General features: G+C 33.5%; 1 protein-coding gene across 15 annotated transcripts in view; it reads right to left on the reverse strand.

Moving 5' to 3' along the window:
• Positions 1 to 20,331, reverse strand: part of QTMAN (queuosine-tRNA mannosyltransferase) — a 336,381-nt gene that overhangs the window by 191,453 nt on the left and 124,597 nt on the right. The gene's annotated exons all lie outside the window — the stretch shown is intronic.

A 20,331-nucleotide genomic window follows, 5' to 3' on the forward strand; every position in this document is an offset into this window, starting at 1 on the left:
GTACAAGGATGTCTGGACGTGACACAGACAGTTGCTCCTTTTGCTTCAAGTGATAGTTCAGTTGCAAAAAGGATTTGAAGAGATTTAAGAAAAATCAGTGAATAAATTTTTTTTAAAGTAACCATACACATTAAAATTTGTCTTTTTTTCTCTTGGCTTTATACAGTAATTTGTCTTTGGAAGAAATCATGCTGACACTGTCCTATGTTGTCTCAGGCCTCTGAAGAAGAGGCCAGCAAGGAAAAAGAGATAAGCTGTGGCCTCTGGTCTCAGGGCAGGATACACACCAGAGGAAACAGAACCACTGGTAGCACCTACCATCAGAAAAGTTAGTGGGCCAGTCAAAGGAACTAGGTCCAAAGGGCATAACTTGGGCAAAGTGTAGGTTGAATTCAATGAGTAAAACAGAAGAGTAAAGATTCCAAGAAGTCTCACTCAGAATTCAGGAGGTGACTCTTAAACAGGTGTCACACACCAAGTTTGACTGAGAATATGCAGGGGACAAAATTGGCAGGAACTAATAAAAGAGTAATAACAAAAGCCCAGAATGGACCTATAGGATGAAGGAGAATGACTAGGGAAAAGGAAGACTAAGGAGATGAAACAGCTAAAACTGGCAATTACAGGATGAGAAGAGGTAAGTGGGGAAGCAGCAAAGTGAGGGCCCTAGGGCTGATCCCGTGGCAAATGGCAATAGAGGGACTTGCAGAGTGGAGGGTCAGCTGAGAGTGGAGTTGTCTAAAGATCCGTGTGAATGAGTCTGAGGTCTGGCACGGATAAAGCGAACTGCAAGTCATACCAATCAGTGGGGCTGAGGTAGAAATATATTGCTGACTCAGGTAAGAAGGGCTCAGGTGCTGTGCAGGACTGAACCTACAGGTAGGGGGCGTCAGTGCACCTGACTGTGCCCAGCTGAGGAAAGCCAAGGCTGGGAAATGAGATAAGGCTGAAGGGAATAACACAAAGAAATAACACAAAAATTTTTCTGAATTGTAATTTGTGAAATTAGTATAGACTATGAAGCAAACCCAGAATATAAAAATGTAGATTTATTCAAAAGACAAATAAGTCCTCTATTTTTACAAAAAAAAAAGATTTTCAATAATATTAAGAATAAAATTAAAAATTTTAAAGCACAAAATTATAAATATACTACTATTAAAATAATGTAATAGATATACAGAAAAGACTATAAGGAAGTTAGACTATGAAGTATAACAGCTGCTGAGTTTATGGATTTTCTATTTTATCTCCAAATGTTCTATTGTGTGATTGTATATTACTTTTATAATTAAAAATCAAAAAGTATTAATAATAAAACTTAATAGCAAGCATGCCTCATATATTTTTAATTATTTGATTGAAATAATTTCCACTTATAATACATTTCTTGGCTTAAGAGCAGAGTATTTACATATGCTGTTACACATTGAAGTCCTTATAAAAGCTACTAAAATTAGTAATCCCTACACCTAATTTGTACATTGCTGTAAGATACACTTAACCTAAAGAGACAATTAAAATTTTTCATTTAAAAAATTCCTTTTATTTTAAAAAATATATGGACTATGTGCCAATATCACCTTTATACAGCAGTAGGGAAAAATTTAATCAAAAGAATAACTGGTATGTTGCAATGCAAATTATTTTAGAAACAGTACCAGAGACTGCATGTTTTTAAGGGGCAATAATCACATCATCTCTGTATTTTGTAAAACTCCACAATGCATAGACACACTGTTTTCAATTGCATTCACTAACATTTAAATTAGTATTGTGGTTAAGAGCATGGACTCTAAAGGCAGACCACCAGAGTGTAGCACTGACTTTATTTTTTTTTTTTGCCTAGATATAAGCACCCTCTAAAGTAGTGTTTTACTTTAATTTTTTTTATGAGATATAGGTTTTTTATTCTTTTTTTTTCAATTACGGTTGACATTCAATATTATTTTATATTACTGTCAGGTGTACAGCACAGTGGTTAGACATTTATATAATTTACGAAGTGATCCTCCAATAAGTCTAGTACCCACCCAGCACCATGCATAGTTATTATATTATTGACTATATTCCCTATGCTGTACTTTATATTCCCATGACTATTTTATAACTACCAACTTGTACTTATCTCTGAAAAGATAAACGAACCTGCTTCACCAACTACTAGCTATGTGTTCTTAGGCAAGTTTGCTTACCCTCTATTTGCCTCGGTTCTTTCATGTGATAAATAAAGCTAAGAACAGTACTCTTCTAATGGGTAGTGTGAGAATATGTAAGTGCTTAGACCAATGCTTGGCACACTGTAAGTACTATATAAGTATTGGAGGCTATTTACCATATAACTGATCAATTCTGGTTTTGGAATGAAATTCCAAGTAAATGATGAATCAAACGTCAAAATACTATAATATTGGTGAATTCTTTATTCATCATTCTATAGTTTATACTTTCTTATTTTTGTTTTCATTACATAAGATCTCACCAAAATTAGCATTGGCAAACTCTCCTACAAATGAACATCATTAGACTTAATTACTCCTGATCTTTAGCCAATACCATTTCCCAGGACCACTACAGTTAAGTAAGTCGTATGCTTCCTAGACTCTGGTAAAAGTACATTTTGTCAGTCTTCCTTCCAAACACCGTGTGTGATGATCCAATTTGGTTAAATTTTGGATTGCTGGCAATTGAATGCTCATCTGGGAGTAATTTTTCACCCTAGCTGACTTGTGCTTGAGCTGGGAGATAAAAGAAGTTAAATTATTTTTATTGCCAAAATCATTATATGGACTACCTCTGAAGTCTTTTCCAATGAATACAGACAGTGTCCTGTACACATCAGCCACCCAATTCTAGGAACTCCAAGTACATGGTCTATCAATTCAGTTAAAATGATATTTTGGTATGATACTTCAGTGCTAGGATTAAAATTTGGGGGAAAATAAATATATTAAAAAGACAGGTTAGGTTCAGCCTTCAGTTTTTTTAAAGTATGTATCTGGTCAGTTCAAAGGTAAGCAAATTTAAAAAGGTTAAGTAGAGTTCATTAAACATTTTGGTTCTTGGATAGTTTGCTCAGTATACATTTAGCATATTTATATTGATCGTGAACATAATGCTGATACTACAAGAGAATGTCCACTCTTAGAGTTTCAGTGCCATTTATATGCTAACGACTCCCAGATTTGGGCTTCAAACTTAGACTTCCCACCCAACCTACAGATATTCAACTGTCTATTGGAAATCTTTACGTGGATAACCCACTGGCACCTTAAATTCAAAAGGTCCAAAACAGAACTCATCATCTAATCCAATAAACATGTCCTTTTGCTAAATTTATTGTTGCAGATATAGGCACAAACATTCGCCAAACCAGAAACCTGCGAGTCATCCCTCCCTTTGAGTTACTTTCTCTAAGTTTCCATAAATAACCTATTAATGAATCCCATCCATTTTGCTTCCTGTCTGTTTCTCAAATCTGTCCCTTCATTTTCATCCTTATTCTCTTGTACATAGTGAAGCCTGGTCTATGGCAAAATCCACCTAATCTTCCTATTTCGAAGCTTGCCTTCTCCAAAAGTTCATCTTACACTTAGAAACAAGAGCCATGTTTCAACAATGCAAATCTGGCCAGGTAACTCCCTTGTATAAAATGCAAGTCCCTTAAATTAGCATGTGAAATGTCACCTAAATCTCTGAACTCATTTCCTGCCCAGATCTATTTCACACTTAGAACTTCAAGAATAAAGAAATTACTGTGGTTATTTTCAAACATCAAGTTGCCTTTTACTTCTTTGTCTTTACTTTTATTCTTACCCAGTTTGCATGACATGCCACTGTCTCACACTCCCTTCCTCAAAACAATCCACTAACTCTATTATATCACTTAAGAATCAATTGTAATCACCTGTCCAAGAAGTCTTCCTAGATCCTTCCGTTAATACCCAAGTTGGATTATGTACTCCTAGATCCGTCCATAGATACCCAAGTTGGATTAGGTACCCCTATATCTTTGCAACTTACCCAACTAGAATGTTTTTTATTATTATTTTATTTTATACTAATCTACATACAAAGATCCTGAAGGTGAGACTTTATCTTATTCATTTATCTTTGGATCCCAATTCCTGGCTATTGATAATATATTGAGCAAATAAATGCATGTATGTATCACTTGAACTCTAGTCCTCTATTTCCAGTATCACTTGAACTCTAGTCCTCTATTTCCAGTGGCCCACAGGAAATACCTACTTGGATGCCATGCTGTTACTTTAAACTTAGTACAGTAATACTGGACTAATTCATCCTATTCTTTCCCCATTATCCCTTGCCCTTCCCAACTTCACTGCTTCTGCCAAGAGCATAGTATTATCTAGATCTCTAAAGTAGGATCAAAGGCATATTTGATTATTCCTGAACTTTAACTCTTATAACAAAGTATCATCAAGCAAGTAATTTTTGCTATAAATAAAGATGCTAAGTTTTGCCTGTTCCCCTATCCTCTGACACTGAGTTTTTATCAGCTCACACCACAAAAATTGAATGCCTTCTTAAATGGCTTCTCTGTCTTTAATTCCTTTCTAGCATATTGCCTCCATGTTAATTTTACCAAAACACAGTATGACTAACTTAATCTGCAAAACCCTTTGGGAAACTACCTGGCTCTAAATAAAATGAGAACAAGAGACCAATTTAGGTTATTTTAAAGCAAAACATTAGGTAACTTTAATCCTCAAATTCTTCCTAATTAAAGCCCAGTTAATGGCTAGAACTCCGGGTTTCTCGAATTTCAGTCTACTACTTATTTCATCATTTAAACTGATGGAATTACTTTCTGAGAAAAGTCTCGGCCCTGCCAGCAGATCCTTCTGCAGCTCAAGGATATAAGCCAGATTTTCACTTTTATAACACAACACCATCTTTGGCAACTACAAAATTAGGAACTGTAGCATATGGATCTTCTTTCAGTCGATGTAGAATACCAATACCTCAGATACGTGTTAATGACCTGAAGATTATTTGCTCTAATACATACTAAAATATTTATAAAAGAATTGATATAATATACAAGATTTGTTTCAAAATAATCCAGTATGGGGGAGACATGGATAAAATGGGAGGGACTCAGAGATGAGATAAGATTGATCATGAATTGATCATTATTGAAGGTAAGTGATGGGTACTTATATATTTATGATACTACCATCTCTTCATTTATGTTTTAAATTTTTCAATAAAAAGTTAAAATAAATTTGAAATCAAATGCTATAAAAAGTTATCAATACTTACCATGGATAATGAAGCTATGGCTGATCATTTTCTTCTATATCTCTAAATATTCTCTTTAGTTTTCCAAAATGAATAGGAATTACTTTAAGAAAGTTATAAAATGTTCAAATGAAAAATTTTAAAAACTATCCTCTCTACATCAGTTAAGCTTCTTCCTATTCAACTAATATCTGAAAGGGATACGTTAGTTATTCATTCCTTAGAAACACTGAAACGTACCATTTTATCAAGTGAAAGAACCATTAAGCTATGTGCCTACACTATTTTATTCAGGTACTCAGTAGGACTATCTTTTAAAAAAAAAAATATTAGCCTATTTTTACTTTTTACTGAGGGGATGTTCCATGAACCAACATAAAAGAAAATGTATCTACATTTTTAAAGGAAGTACTGCCAAAAATATCCATTACTATATTCAATGTCCCTTACAATAAAGATCTACCTAACAGAGTCCACTTAGCACTATGGATTTTAACATAAGCTATACATTAGAATCACCTGAGAGATTTAAAAAATCCTGATGCCTAAGTCATACCTAAGACCAATTAAATTAGAATCAGAGGAGGAGAGATGCAGGCATCCGTACTTTTTAAAGCTCCAAAGTAATACCAACGTGCAGCCAATGTTGAGAGACAGTGTCTCAAGACTATATAACTTAGTGATCTTTTATTTTTTTATTATAGCAATTTTCAAGCACACACAAAAACTTATGGTACATCTCATGGTACCCAACACACAACTTAACAGCTATCAATATTTTTGCCAAGGCTACTTCAACTATCAATCTCACTTTACTTTTATTTATTTATTTTTTGCTGGAATATTTTAAAGCAAATGTCAAACAATCATTTCTTTTTTCAGTACTTCAGTATGCAAACATTGTTACTTATGATTAACTGACTTTAATTCCTTTTTATTAGACAACAAGATGCTTTGATGAGCTTAGTTCTATGTTCGAATGGATTAAATTTCCTTAAATTAGAATTTCTAAAATATCCATGCTTCCTCTATCCCTCTGTTATAACCTCAATTTTTTTAATTTTTTACTTTTGTTTTAATGATTTTCAGTTATATTGTATATGTGCATTTTAATGAAAAACAGATCTTTGACTACATGCATTTTAAAAGTATCCTCGTATTACTGTCCTTTCAATATTATATACAATATCTACTCTCCCTATTATACCATTTCAAATCCCTCACTTTGACTTCATTAATAATGTGCATTTTTTCATTATAAAAGTAATGTATTTTTATTATAGAATAATTTGGAAAATACAGAAATAGAAGAATAACATTGCATATAATTTTATAACCTATATGTAACAGTTTTTTTACATTTTTGGATGTTTTATCTCAGTTGTTTTCCCTGAACATGAAACATTTTTAAAAATTGAGATTGTACTGTATATATCATTTTCATAATACGATTTTACTTAACATCCTCCTGAGTATATTCCCAAATATTTAAAAACATATTTAAGGGCTATAGAATTAGTATTTCACCATATAAGTGTACTATTATTTACTAAATGGTTATTTTATTGTTGGACAGCTGGATTACTATCCAATAATTATACATAATGCTTTATTGAAAATTCTAATCTTCCTGTTGGCAAGAACGATGAAAGGTCTGAGATTTTGCCCTACTTGCAAGTTAACAAGTTAGCCTGCCACAGTTTCCTGGATGCTAGCAGTGGACATGACACTCCTGCGTCAAAATATTCAGGACACAGAAGGCAACACGAGCATCATACTCATGTCCCCTAGCCACCAAGGCCCACCAGGGTAATGGGGAGTGGTCCAGATGGATGAAGCACAGGCAGTGGGTTTGCATCATAGCTAAGGAACCCTGAGCTAAGAAAATCCAAGTCTTTCACAATAAGCTGCAAGGAAATTTTCCCAAACTTTGTTCCGTAGGGAGACATTATCTTTATTATATTGGAAAATAAATAAACCAGCTATCTGATTAAAAAGGAGATAATATCTCTATATTCCAATGCTGTTTTGTTATACAAACTTCCTTGAAAAGATAGTCCAGAACAAAAAGGCATTTAATGCCTCTGCTTGCAAGGAATACAGAAATGGCGAGACACCCAAAGAGAACTGTCTCCCAACATTCTTTAGAACAAATATGTAGCGTATGATTACTGAAATTCTTGATAAAATATAGTATTACCAAATTATATTCTAGAAAGCCTTAACTGCTTTATACTCACATAACATGAGTGCTTCCGCCTCCCTTTCGAAGGCTTCCATAATTTCAATCTTTCTTAGTTTCTCCTATCCTGCTGTCCCCACAAAATACATAACATTAATTAGAGGCAGAACAACATAGTGATTAAGAAAAAAGACTCTGAGGCTGGAATGCCTGAGTTTTCATGGCAGTGCCACAATTAACTAGCTGTGAGACCTGAAATGAGTCACTTAACAAATTTCTGTCTCAGTTTCTTCAACTCAAAAGTGAAGATAATAATCACCTTATTAATTATTAATATAACTGTGAAATGTGTTTCATGGAAAGCACTTAGAAGAATGTCTAGAAAATAGTAAATGCTACGTAACTGTAAGCTATTATTATGATGTCTGGCTACTCTTCCATGTCCATCCCAGTGCTATCCATCCTTCAGAGTTGAGTCAGGTACCAATGTCTCCATGAAAACAAATGACTTCTGCTCTGAACCCCTAGTTGTACTTCATATCTCTGAACTTTTTCACTATATATATTATGTTATAGGTCTGAGTTGGCCAGCTGTATTTTGTTTCTAATACTTCACGACTTTCACCGTAATGACAGTATTAAAAGCTTTCTATCGTTTACTAAAATCTCTGACCTTCTTTATCCTACTGGTATCGAAATAATGCTGCCCAAACTCTGATTACTGTAAATGAAAATCTTTATATGTCAATTATGCAAAAATACTGAAGTGATTTTTTAAAGGAGTAAATCAATAACTTTCTTTGGGTTGATAGGGCGTCAATTAAAACCATGCTGAACATTTCAATACTTGGGTGAAATACTTTTTAACAGACTATTTCCTATATTATACATCAAGATAGTAAAAATCATAGCCATTTAAACCACTGCAGCGATACTGGAATTCATGATAAAGGTGGCACCAAATAGATCCAGGACTAAAACTTATAAAGTGGAAAACCAAATAATTTGTGGAACAAAGCCATTAGACTGAAATAGAAACCAGATTACAGATACAGAAAACTAATTTCCTAAAATAAAAACATGTACTTCAAGAATTATCTTCATTGTGGTAGGCATTTTGAAAATCAGAAGTATAGTTATGTTTGACATGAAGTTAAAAATGACATTATGATTCTAAACACTATACCTTACAATTTTGTAGCCCCAGTTTTCCAAGTATTTTCACATATAATGTAAAATTAAAGATTATATAAACCTTATAAAATGGAAAGCACAAGTATTAATTTTTTCTACCCACACTTAAGGAGACTAGAGTTGAGACCCACACTGGCAAAACAAAAATATTTTTGATACTAAAATGAAGTTACATTTAGAAAATCATGCTAAATGTTATTTTAAGTAATTTAAATTATTTAAAGTCAATCTAAATAACTATTTTATTTAAATAATTTAAATTACAATTTAAATTTTTAAATATTTTAACATGTTATTCTCAATTAAATATGAAACCCTCAAGTTATTCTTTAGTTAAAGGACTTCTTAAGATGCTCAACTTAAGAAGTTCATTGCTCCTTTAAAAAATATTTTATAAAATAGTAGTAGATAAAATTAGTCAAAAGAAGACATATATTTTGACTTGAGTGCCATCACCTATCAATAAAGTAGGGATGCACAAATATACACATATATCAGCCCAGATTTAGGGAAAACTATATATTCCTCACCTAAGATTATGTATGACTCAAGAGGAATCAAAGATTTAACGTAGGTAATGTTGGGAGGCAGGTACCTAATGTCCTAAATGACACCAAATGAAATTTCTTGCTTACTTCCTCTTTCCTTCTCAACTCTTTCTTTTCTCTTTAGGATAAAAACCAACCAAACAAACACACCAAACAAACAAACAAACAAAAAACACCACAACATCTTTATTTTACTTTTGGGCTTTTTGTTTATTTATTTGTTTTTTTTGTTGTTGTTGTTTGTTTGTATTTAAAGAAGAGGTGGTACATACATACAATGGAATATTACTCAGTCATAAAAAATTTTTTTTTAAAGAATAAAATGCTGCAATCTGCAACAACATGAATGGACCTAGAGGGTATTGTGCTAAATGGAGAAAGTCAGACAGAAAAAGACAAATGCCATATGATTTCGCTTACATGTGGAATCTAAGGAACAAAATAAAAGAATAAAATCATAGATACGGAGAACATTTTGAGGGTTGCCAGATGGGAGGGTTAGGGGAGTGAAAACAGGGAAGGCATTAAGAAGTACGAATTGGTAGTCACAAATAGTAAAGGGGATATAAAGTATAACATAAGAAATACAGTCAGTAATATTATAATAACTATGTATGATGTCAGATGGGTACTAGATTTGTTGGGGTGATCACTTTGTAAGTTATATAAATGTCTAATCACTTTGTTATATACTGAAACTAATATAATACTGTATGCCAATTGCAATTGAAAAAAATTTTAAATATATTTAAAAACAATATATTACTTTGAAGTGTACAATATGATACATTACACAATGAACACCAAAATAAGTATAGTTACTATCCATCACTATACAAATTTGTCTTTTCCTTCTTATGATGAGGTCTTTTAAGATTTACTTTCTTAGCAACTTTCAAATATATAACACAGCATTATTAGCTATAGTCACCATGCTGTATATCACATTCCTAGAACTTATATATTTTATTTTGACTGTCTTTGTTACCTTTGTTTTTGAGTGATATTTTCACTAGGTATAGAATTCTAGATTGACAGTTTTTGGTTTTCTTTCAGTGCTCTGAAGATGTTGCTCCACTGTATTCCCCTTTGCAATGTTTCCAAGGAGATATCTGCTGCCTGTTTAACTTTGTTCTTCTGAAGCAACCTGTACCTGAAGTAACTTATTATTGTTTCAATCCATCTGCTTTTAAAACATTCTCCTAATCATTAGTGTAGAGAACAGATTCTAAAGTGGTCCCCATGACTCCATCTCCTTGTATTCATGTCCTGCATAATATCTCCCTTTGAAGTATATAGACGTACAGGCAGGAACAGCTATTGCTTCTAAACAAGAGAATACAGCAAAGGTGACAGGACGTATGTGCTTATATAAGATTGTATCATCTTGCCTTGCAAGGATATAAGCAGCCATGTTAGGATGGTTCCCATAGTAATAAAATGAGGGTGACCTCTGGGGGATAGCATGCAAGAAATAAATACTACCAAGAACCATATTAGCTCAGAAGCAGACCCTTCCCCAAATGAGCCTCAGTTGAGATCATAGCTCTGACTGAATCATGAGGTTTTCAAGTGTGGCTGATGGGGGAAGGCATTATTTCTGGCCTTTTGTGAGCAATGGGCACTATTCCTTTTACTCTTCTTAGATGGTTCTTTCTCTAGCCTTGAGAGTTTCCTAACAAGTATGTGTTGACCTGTACTCGGCTGCACACTTAAGTAGGACCCTCTGCAAATCTCGAGTTCTCTTTTTGAGCAGTTCTCTCTATTTCAGTATTCTGTTTTGTTTTTGTTTTTAATCTGTTCAGACTCTTACCTCTACCTCCTCACCTCCAGGAGTCTACCAGTCTCTCCCTGGGTTCCCTATTCTTGCATCAGGGCCTAGGAACTTTTCAAAGGTAAAAAGCTACGGCAATCATAAAACCCACCTCATTTTGTTATCTTCTCTCAAGGATCACTATCCTTTGTTGCTTGATGTCCAATGTCTTAAAAATCACTGTTTCATATATATTGCCTATTTTTTGTTTAATTCAGATGGAAAAGTCAATCCAAGCCCTGTTATTTCATATTGGTTAGAAGCGGAAGTCTTTCAACAAATATATTTAACCACAGAGCTAAAACCAAAACCAATGTGGAATTAGAGTGGCAAAACAGAACATAAAAGATATTTGTGCTGACCACATATATATAATACAACTGTAGATGAAAAAGTGGAAAAAAAAATGGGAGGTAGGGTCATTTCACCTATCACCTTAACTGTAAAAGATGGTAGTCTTCATATACTACTGAAAGCTTACAAATCAGATAATGGAGGTATATGCATATTTAAAGAGTATATTGGCAAGAAAGAAAGAAAGAAAGAAAGAAAGAAAGAGAAGGAAGGAAGGAAGAAGGAAGGAAGGAAGGAAGGAGGAAGGAAAGGAAGGAAGGAAGGAAGGAAGGAAGGAAGGAGAGAGAGAAAGAAAGAAAAAAAGAAAGAAAGAGAGAGAGAGAAAGAGAGAGAGAGAGAGAGAGGTAGGGAGGAAGGAACTTGTAGATTTAAAACAGATGGTAGAGAAAGACCAACCTACAAAGAAGTGGGAATACATTCATTTTTCCCTTGTTCATTAGAAAAAACTAGTAGACATTATTTCAAAAATTAGAGAACTTAGGATGTCATACAAAGTTATAATCATGAAGGTAATCAATAAGAAATAAATTTAAACCTTTCTAAACAGAAAAAAAACACACATAAATGTTTTAGAAAAAAAATTTTTTTAACTACCTCAGAGGAAGTAGAGAATCTAAAAAAACAAAATTAAAAAAACACAAATTCTTACAATAGAAACACAAAAAGTTGCCCCCGCAAAAAGATTTACCATTATCGCCACCACCCCAAAATATTGCACTAAGTTCACATGGTTTTACAGGGGAATTTGACCAAAATTTTAAAGAGCAGACAAATCTATTTCTATTTAATAAGAGATAGAGAAGCTTCCAAATTATTTTTATTTTTATGACATGAATGTAACAAAAACAATATATGCCAGGTGAATCTCACTTATAAATAGATGCTATATCTGAAATAAAATATTTTGCAAACAGAATCTAGCAGGAAATGAAAACAGAGTAAAACTTCAGGAAAAAAGTGATCTTTTTTTCCCCAAAGTATAAGCATGGTCAATATTAGTAAATCAAGATTCACCATTTTAATACCACTAGAGAAAAATCACATGTTAAGGCATATAACTAAATTTAACAACAATTCTTTTCCTTTTCTTTTTCCCCAGATAATGAACCTGAGACTTAAGGTAAAATATTTTCCTCGAGGGTCAATCAGATTGTAAATGGCAGAGTCTGGTTTCAAACCTAAGATCTGGATGTGAATTTAGGAGAATCTAACTTCTTAATCTAATTCTGAAAACAAGAAAGTTTGACTCAGAATCATCTGATCTTTATATCAAGTGAATAAGATAGTAGGAGAACTCTTTGTTAGAGTCTGAGGATCTAAAAGAGTTTGGGAGAAGGATTCTGTAAGATGCCATGAGAGCTAACCAAGTGCCAATCGCTGTCAGTAACTGACTAGTTGACACCTAAAGAAGGGTAGGCGAGGGCTAACAGGTTGAAAGTAGTTCCTTTTCCAGAAGTCTCAAGACACAGTGAAATAAGAGGAAAGAGATGGTGCCTGCTGCAGTTCACAAAGGGTTCTGTGACCTACCCAGAATGGCAATAATCTTACAATTTTAGAAATCTAATCTCTAAGAAAATTTTTGCACTGACTTGTAGATTAATTCTAAATTTATGTCTCTTGCAAATATGTTCATGCTTATATTGGTTGATATCTGCTGTAGGCAAATGTAAACCATCTTCTTTCTTCAGAATACCACAAAAAGGTCATTCAGAAAACAATACAGCCCCCATTATAGTGTTTTTTATTAAGTCATGATTTTATAAATTCAGGATTTTCAAAAATTCATAAAATTGTTATTCTCAGGAATATATAATTTTTTACTACTATAAAATATGTTCAGTTCAACTCAGAAGTCAATATCATACTTATGAAGAAACATTTAAGTCAACAAAAAGAAAAAATTACTATCACCATTATCATTTGGCATTGTACTACAGGAACTAGCCAACAGAATTAGGCAAGAGACAAAAAATGAAAGGTATAAAGACTATTAAAAAGTAGGTAAATCTATCAGTATTTGTGGATAATATTAGAAAGCTCAAGACCATGAACCAAAAACTACTTCTTACAAACAATTAGAGAATTTGGCAAGCTTGTAGAGAACAAAATTAATGTTTTTAAATTATTAAAATTGCTAAAAAATATATTATTAAAATTGCTGTTTTATATATTATATATAATATTCACATATTATATATAATATAAAAAGCATTTAAGAAAAAGATTGCATAAACAGTATACATATGTACAGAAATAAAATTTCCTAGGAAAAAATAGTTTAGACCTCTATGAAGAAAATGTTAAAGTATCATTGAAGGAATCCTAAAGATGACTTGAATATATAAATGGTAAGCTACACCACTACCTTGGATTTTAAGTCAACATCATATAAACATCAATTTTCTTTGAGATTATCCTGAACAGAATTTTAAGAGGGTTCTTTTTATTTGTTTTAAACTAGACAAACTGATTCTAATTTTCATAGCTAAAGACAATGAAAAAACAATAGACAGAAACCTTGCAGGGTTAGGGGTAGTGGTGATAATCAATGGAGATGGGAGACCAACCCTACCAAACATTAAAGAATATTTTAAAATATCAAAAATATAAAGTATAACATTGGCTCGAACATAGATATAGACCAATGAAAAGGAAAACAAAGTCCAGAAAGACACAGAATACATATAAGGAGTAGGTCTAAGATAAAGGTAGCCTCTCAAATCAAAGATGAACAACCCAATAAATGGTGTTGAGTCGAATGGCAGCCATCTGGAAAAAAAGTAAACTAGGATCCAGAACAGCATGTACCAGGCCAAATTTCAAGTGATTTACATGTCCCAATGTAAAAAATGTAACCATAGAAGTACTAAATGGCTGAATGCACCCTAGGTAATTATTCCCCATATATCGCAGCATTTTTAAAGTTTCTAGTAGCCATTACAATTTTCTAGTGGCCATTAAGAAAAGGAAAATAAAACAGATGAAATCAATTTTAACAATGTATTTTATTTAACTCAATATATCTCAAATATTTTCAGCATTATATCAATATAAAAATTATAGAAAATTCTGCATTCTTTATTTGAGCTAATCCTTTCAAATTCAGTGTGTATTTTACAGTTATAATATATGTTAATACAGACTAGTTACATTTCAGGGACTCATAGCCACATGTGGCTGGTGGCTACCATACCAATCAGCAGAGTCCTAACTAAATCCAAAAAAATAGAGAACGCTGCTATTTTGTTCACCTCGGTTTACCCAGTGCCCGTACAGTGCCTGGCATGTATTTTTGTGAGAGGGAGACAGGAAGGAGGGAGGAATAAAAATGCATTGTTTGAGAAACAAAGGCATTGCTACAGTGAGGGGGATAAAAAGCATTTGCTACATTAGAAGTCTTGAGTTCAAGTCTTGACTCAAACATTTCCTAATGTGTAGCTTGGGCAAAGCACAGCTTTTCTAAACCTCAGCTGTAAAAGATTTTTCTCACCTACTTACTGTTTGCTATGGGGTTGCTATAAGGATCAAATGAGATAATGTAGACAAAAATCGTGAGGCACTTTATAAACGTTACCTATCGTCACTACAGTAAAAAGCTCTCTCCCCATGATACTTGTCTGCAGAGGATGCTATCTCCCTGCTTTGAGTACTATCACCTATCCCCTATCCATGTGCATGGAAGTTGAAATTTTGCAGCATGCCAGTAAATGTTTTATCCCTGAGGACTATTATTTTGATATGTAAATTTGTGTTCACTGCCTCACTCCATATTTCAGCTGTCTACAAAATAGAAGCCTCTCTCGTTTAACTTGACAAGGACAGGCTACCCCGAGGTATTTCATACCCTTGTATCCTGTTAGGCTCCATTTGGTTTGCAGCATCTACTCTGTAGGATAACTCCAGTCATCTCTGGTGTATGCTAGGAACCAGTTACAACAGAAGCCAGAAAAGGAAAGGGACCTAAAGGAAAAGAAATCCTAAAATGTTCCTCAGAGAGCTTTAGAGGAAGCAAAAGGAGTTGGATACTAGAGGAGTCCATTGATGGTTCAAGAAAAAGTTAACAAGGAGCTTCTAATCAGGAAGTTGGACCTAGGCTTGCTGCATTTTCAGTGATGACCTAAGATCCATTAGATAAGAATCATGTACAGAACTCAAGGAGCACAGTTACGCAACAGGCACTTAGTTTTCCACATTTATTGCTTGGGAAGGGCCTAACTTTTAATAGATAAGGGTCCCAATGCTGTTTCTACAACTTATGAATATAAGTTGTTTCCGGGATTAAACTTGTAAGAAGACTTCAGTATTCAAGTTTCCTGTGAAGATGGTCTTTGTTCCCCTTAAGTCCTTAAGAATAATTTTAGAGAAGAATGATATGCAATTTTGTAGTGTGGTGTTATAAAGTGCGGTCCCTATGTTTCTTCAGAAAAATAATTTCTTTTACTGTTCTCATTCACAAGAGCTGAAGCATTCCCAGTGTCTGACTAGAGAAACATAAAGTTAGGAATATTACTCAGTGGATTTATTCCTATGAAGATGAAAACATACAATGGAACAAAGAAAAAAAAGAAAATCTTAAGGCCACAGATAACTGACCATATTTAAGTCAGAATTCCTTAAGGCAGCGGTCCCCAACCTTTTGGCACTAGGGACCAGTGCTCCTATGAGAATATAATGGCTGATGACCTGAGGTGGAGCTGAGGCAGTGATGCTTGCCCTGGAGAATGTCTACAAATACAGATGAAGCTTGCTTGCCCACTGCTTACCTCCTGCTGTGCGGCCAGATTCCTAACAAGCCACAGACCTGTAGTGATCTGCGGCCCAGGGGTTGGGGACCCCTAACTTAAGGGATGCCAAAAATGTACTAGAATCTCACTGTTTATTTCTTTTTTTCTTTACTTTTTTTTTTTCCTCTTCAGTTAGAAGATAGGCAATTTGATTGATGGTATTTTTTCCACATTGGTGACATTTTAAATGGAAACCAAGATTTTTTGAGGGTGGTTTCAATAGCTCGACAAAATCTTTAACATGTGCCAAAATGTTTCATTAATGTAAGTCAGCCAAATAATCCTCTTGCCTTGTAAAAATATTTCTTTTTAAAAAATGCTTTTTGAACTGTTAAAAAATTCGAGTACTCAGAGTTTAACTACAAATATAGCGATTACACTAACATTTTACCCGTATTTCCTCAAAGCAAACAGTAAAGATGTGATTTTGACTAAGTCAGATACACAGTTCTCAATTTTTTACATCAAATAATTACTATATTAAAATTCAGATGGTTATCAATAATCTGGGATTCCACCAAGTTCTTGTGCTTCTCATTCAAAACAACTGTTTGCCCTTGTGAAGAGCCAGGTGGTTGCTGCCTTTAGGTCTGTTGTATATAGGTGAGGATGGCCAATGGCCAGTATGGATTCTCTTTTACTCCGCGTATTGGTTTCCCTAGTTGAAGTGAAAAGCCAGTTCATGTTCAATTAGTGATAATAAAGATGTGTGGTATTTAAAAGTAAGAAAATTGTCTTTTAGTCAACAGAAAATTACATACTTAACATTAAAGCAGAAAAGTACAGTGATGCACTGGAGGTGAAAAATGGGGGAACCTTAACTAAATTACAAGGAAATTTCCATAACAGAGTCACTAGTAATGCTGATTTACTAACGATTTCCTGTCATGAACTATATTTATCATATACCGCCTCTCTGACATGACACTGTATTTAATGTTCTTGAGAGCCATGTTTTAATCAGATTATACTCACGGAAACCGATAGGTATCTGTTTGGCTCTTAATTTTAGCTTCTGTTTCTTATTTAGTCACAAGACTATTATTTCTGGAATCTTTATAAACACATTTTGCAGGGATTGCCACAAGACTGCAGCTTATGCTGTGAGGTCAGAAAAATGTGTGCCAGTGGTTTTCATGATCTATGCACAAAGTGTATTACAGAATTGTTTCATAAATTAAAGACAACTAATGCAAAATGTGTTCCTTTCCCCCATGGGATTAAGCATCTAAAAATACAACTTATTTTTAGATTCAAAAAATAGTTTCTTAGGAACTAAGTAACCAAGAAGAATATTCAAAGAAAAGTTGGTACAATATTATTCATTATTCAAATGTACTTACATAAAACTAAAATCTCCAATAATAAGCTCAGTGTTCTTAAAACCAATTTAAGTAATAAGCAATCATAATTTTAAAATCTGTATAACTATTACTTTACTTAAGATGCCACATTCCTGTATTATCAGTGAACATATCAAGTTGAATACTTGAAAGAGCTCTAGAGGGCAAATTTTCTCTCCTTCAAATTCAGACTCCGAAAAAAGTGCTCCCTGGTTCAAGATTTCCCGTGGCAGATAATCTAGTAACAATCCAACAGTGCCAAACTGAGCATTAGATAAGGAATATGTCATATAAGTAAGTAAGATTAGTGTTAAGAACGGAAATTAGCAAACAAAGTATAAAAGAGAATTAAAAAGGAAGTAAAGACTGGCCTCTAACACTCCAGTCCTCATGACATGAAAAATGTTCTCCAGCTTAATGACTGCATAATACGTGGAACATGTGAAACCACTTTAATGTAGATACAATAATACACTATTTTTTCATCCATATAAGTTGCCTACCTTTTCTTAATATAAATAATTATACAATAATTTCCTCATTAAGTACCTGTGGCTTTGAAGCTTCCCCTTTGGAATATCTTAAAACTGCCCTAGGGCCTGCATGATAGACACTGATTAGCTGGTAGGATGTAATCAAGCGGGCTGGTAATAAACTAAAAACTACTGAGTAGCACCCACAGCATATTATCATGTACATTTTTAGGAAGTATATAGTATACGGTTTTTCTTGTAGGCATATATAACACCATATCTGAGTGAAAGTAGTTTAAGAAAAACTAAAGTCAAGGTTATTAATGAGATTCATTTTAATATCTCTGTGATTATATGTAGTTTTAGTCTGCATTCTTTTCACTTAATATTGATAAAATATTTCATGAACACTTTACAGGTTGGGTTTCAGGTAAGCAGAATAAATACACTATTTATAAGCACAAGATATACTTTTAAACCAACTTTTAAAATTTCACTGGATCTTTCAACATTTGTTTGAAATCCTTACAAGATATTCATCTATTTGTAGCATCATATAGGTCTGTCTCCCCATCTGTCTATGTTTTTCATGAAGACTAGTATCTGGTACATGTTTTTTTCTTTCTTCCTCACTTTAGTATCTACTCATTGGCCCACTACTATGCCATTTCTGTAATAGTTGTCCGACAGCTTTTATTGATCGTTTTAAAATAAAATACAAGCTTTCTTTTACAGAACAAGGGGACAAGTAATCAATGTATTTAATTTAATTTTACTAAATTTAACTCTGTATGGTTAGAAAATTAATGTCATCAAAATCTATTATTGTCACAAGAAATAATTACATTGGCAACATGATGTAATACTAAAATCTAAAAGACTGATAACATATATATGGTTATTCATCACAGAACTCAGCCCTATCTTTCCAAAAGTAACCTTATATTACGTGGCTAGATTTAAAAAATTCACATCTTGCATGTATGGACATCTTGCAGAATCTTTTTTTTAACAGGATATCCTGACAACACCCGCTCCTGCCTCCCCCCGCCCTTCTCCCTGACTTGGTAGCCTGACTCCAGCACAAGCTCATCTGGTTTGACTAAAATCATTGCATTATTTGGCAGTGGTTTCTTCATACGTGGCGCTTAGAGCTCATTGAAGCTCAAACAGTACAGGAAATGCAAATCATGCAAACCACCCTCATGATGGCGACGTACAGTGGCGTGATTGAGCGGCAGTACGCACGGCTCGTGGGCTGACCACATGAAAGGAGCCATTTAAAGACCAGATGAGTGAAAGCTGGGATAAGTTAGAGAGTATGTGTGAGCTTCAAAGCTGGCAGAATAGCATCCTTATTTAAAATAGAAGGGAGAAGGAGTTTTTATTATTATTATATTTTATTAATAACACCTGTGGCAAGTTCTTTACATTGAAGGAAGTATATGGAGGTAGAGTGAGTTAAACATGCATTATACTGCATAAGTGGGCCAATATTTCTTTTTTTTAAAATCCAGGTATGGTAGAAGAGTGAAGTACTTTCCATCAATATTTCACAAGATTTCTACAAGTGTTAACAATTATTGGAAATGTTTTTTTTTTTTTTTTCAGAGAACTAAAAAAAAAAAAAGATAATCTAGCAATGCCCTACTTTATTTGCTCATAATCCCTAAAGTGTCAGTTTAATTGCCACATGTTAATAAAATTTGTTCCTGCAAAGAAAAATAATTCTCAGGAATTTTTCACCAAAGCCTTAGAAGCAATAGAGAATTTGCTATTAAGAGAATATCTGAACAAGTCTAATACAGTAACTAGAACAGACGAATGGCTATAGGAAGTTTTTCTTTAATTTTTTGGAACGATTATTTTTTGGATGTTTCTAATTTACTACCAAGTAAGGAAAATCTTACTATTAAGAGAATAATTATAACTTAAGATAATTAAAAGAAACATTCAATTTTGTTTGTTCAGCATTTTAAATTATTTTCCAAAGCCCTTTATGTATGCTATTTAATTTGCATACAGACTTAAAAGCATCAAGAATTCCATAAAATCACGTGCTCCCTTAACCCCTTATACCTATAGCTAGAAGCTTAAATAAGTGAATAAGGAAGTTAGAAGTTTAAATAAAGTGGGGAGAAGGCTAATGCTTCTGGTCTAGGAATCAGAAATGTTAAGGATGAATAGTCATATGATACTGAACTAATCACTCTTTGAAACTTAGGTATCTCATCTATAAGACTGCTTATAGACTGCTTCATAGTTTCATTTAAAAGATGAGATGATGATATCTTATGTGAAAAAATTGTACAATATTATACAAATGTGAAGAAATATTATTTATGAAACACATTGTGCCAGGTACTATATTG

The sequence above is a fragment of the Pteropus medius genome, unplaced genomic scaffold (genome assembly GCF_902729225.1).
Source record: "Pteropus medius unplaced genomic scaffold, Ma_sr-lr_union100, whole genome shotgun sequence".
Lineage (NCBI taxonomy): Eukaryota > Metazoa > Chordata > Mammalia > Chiroptera > Pteropodidae > Pteropus > Pteropus medius.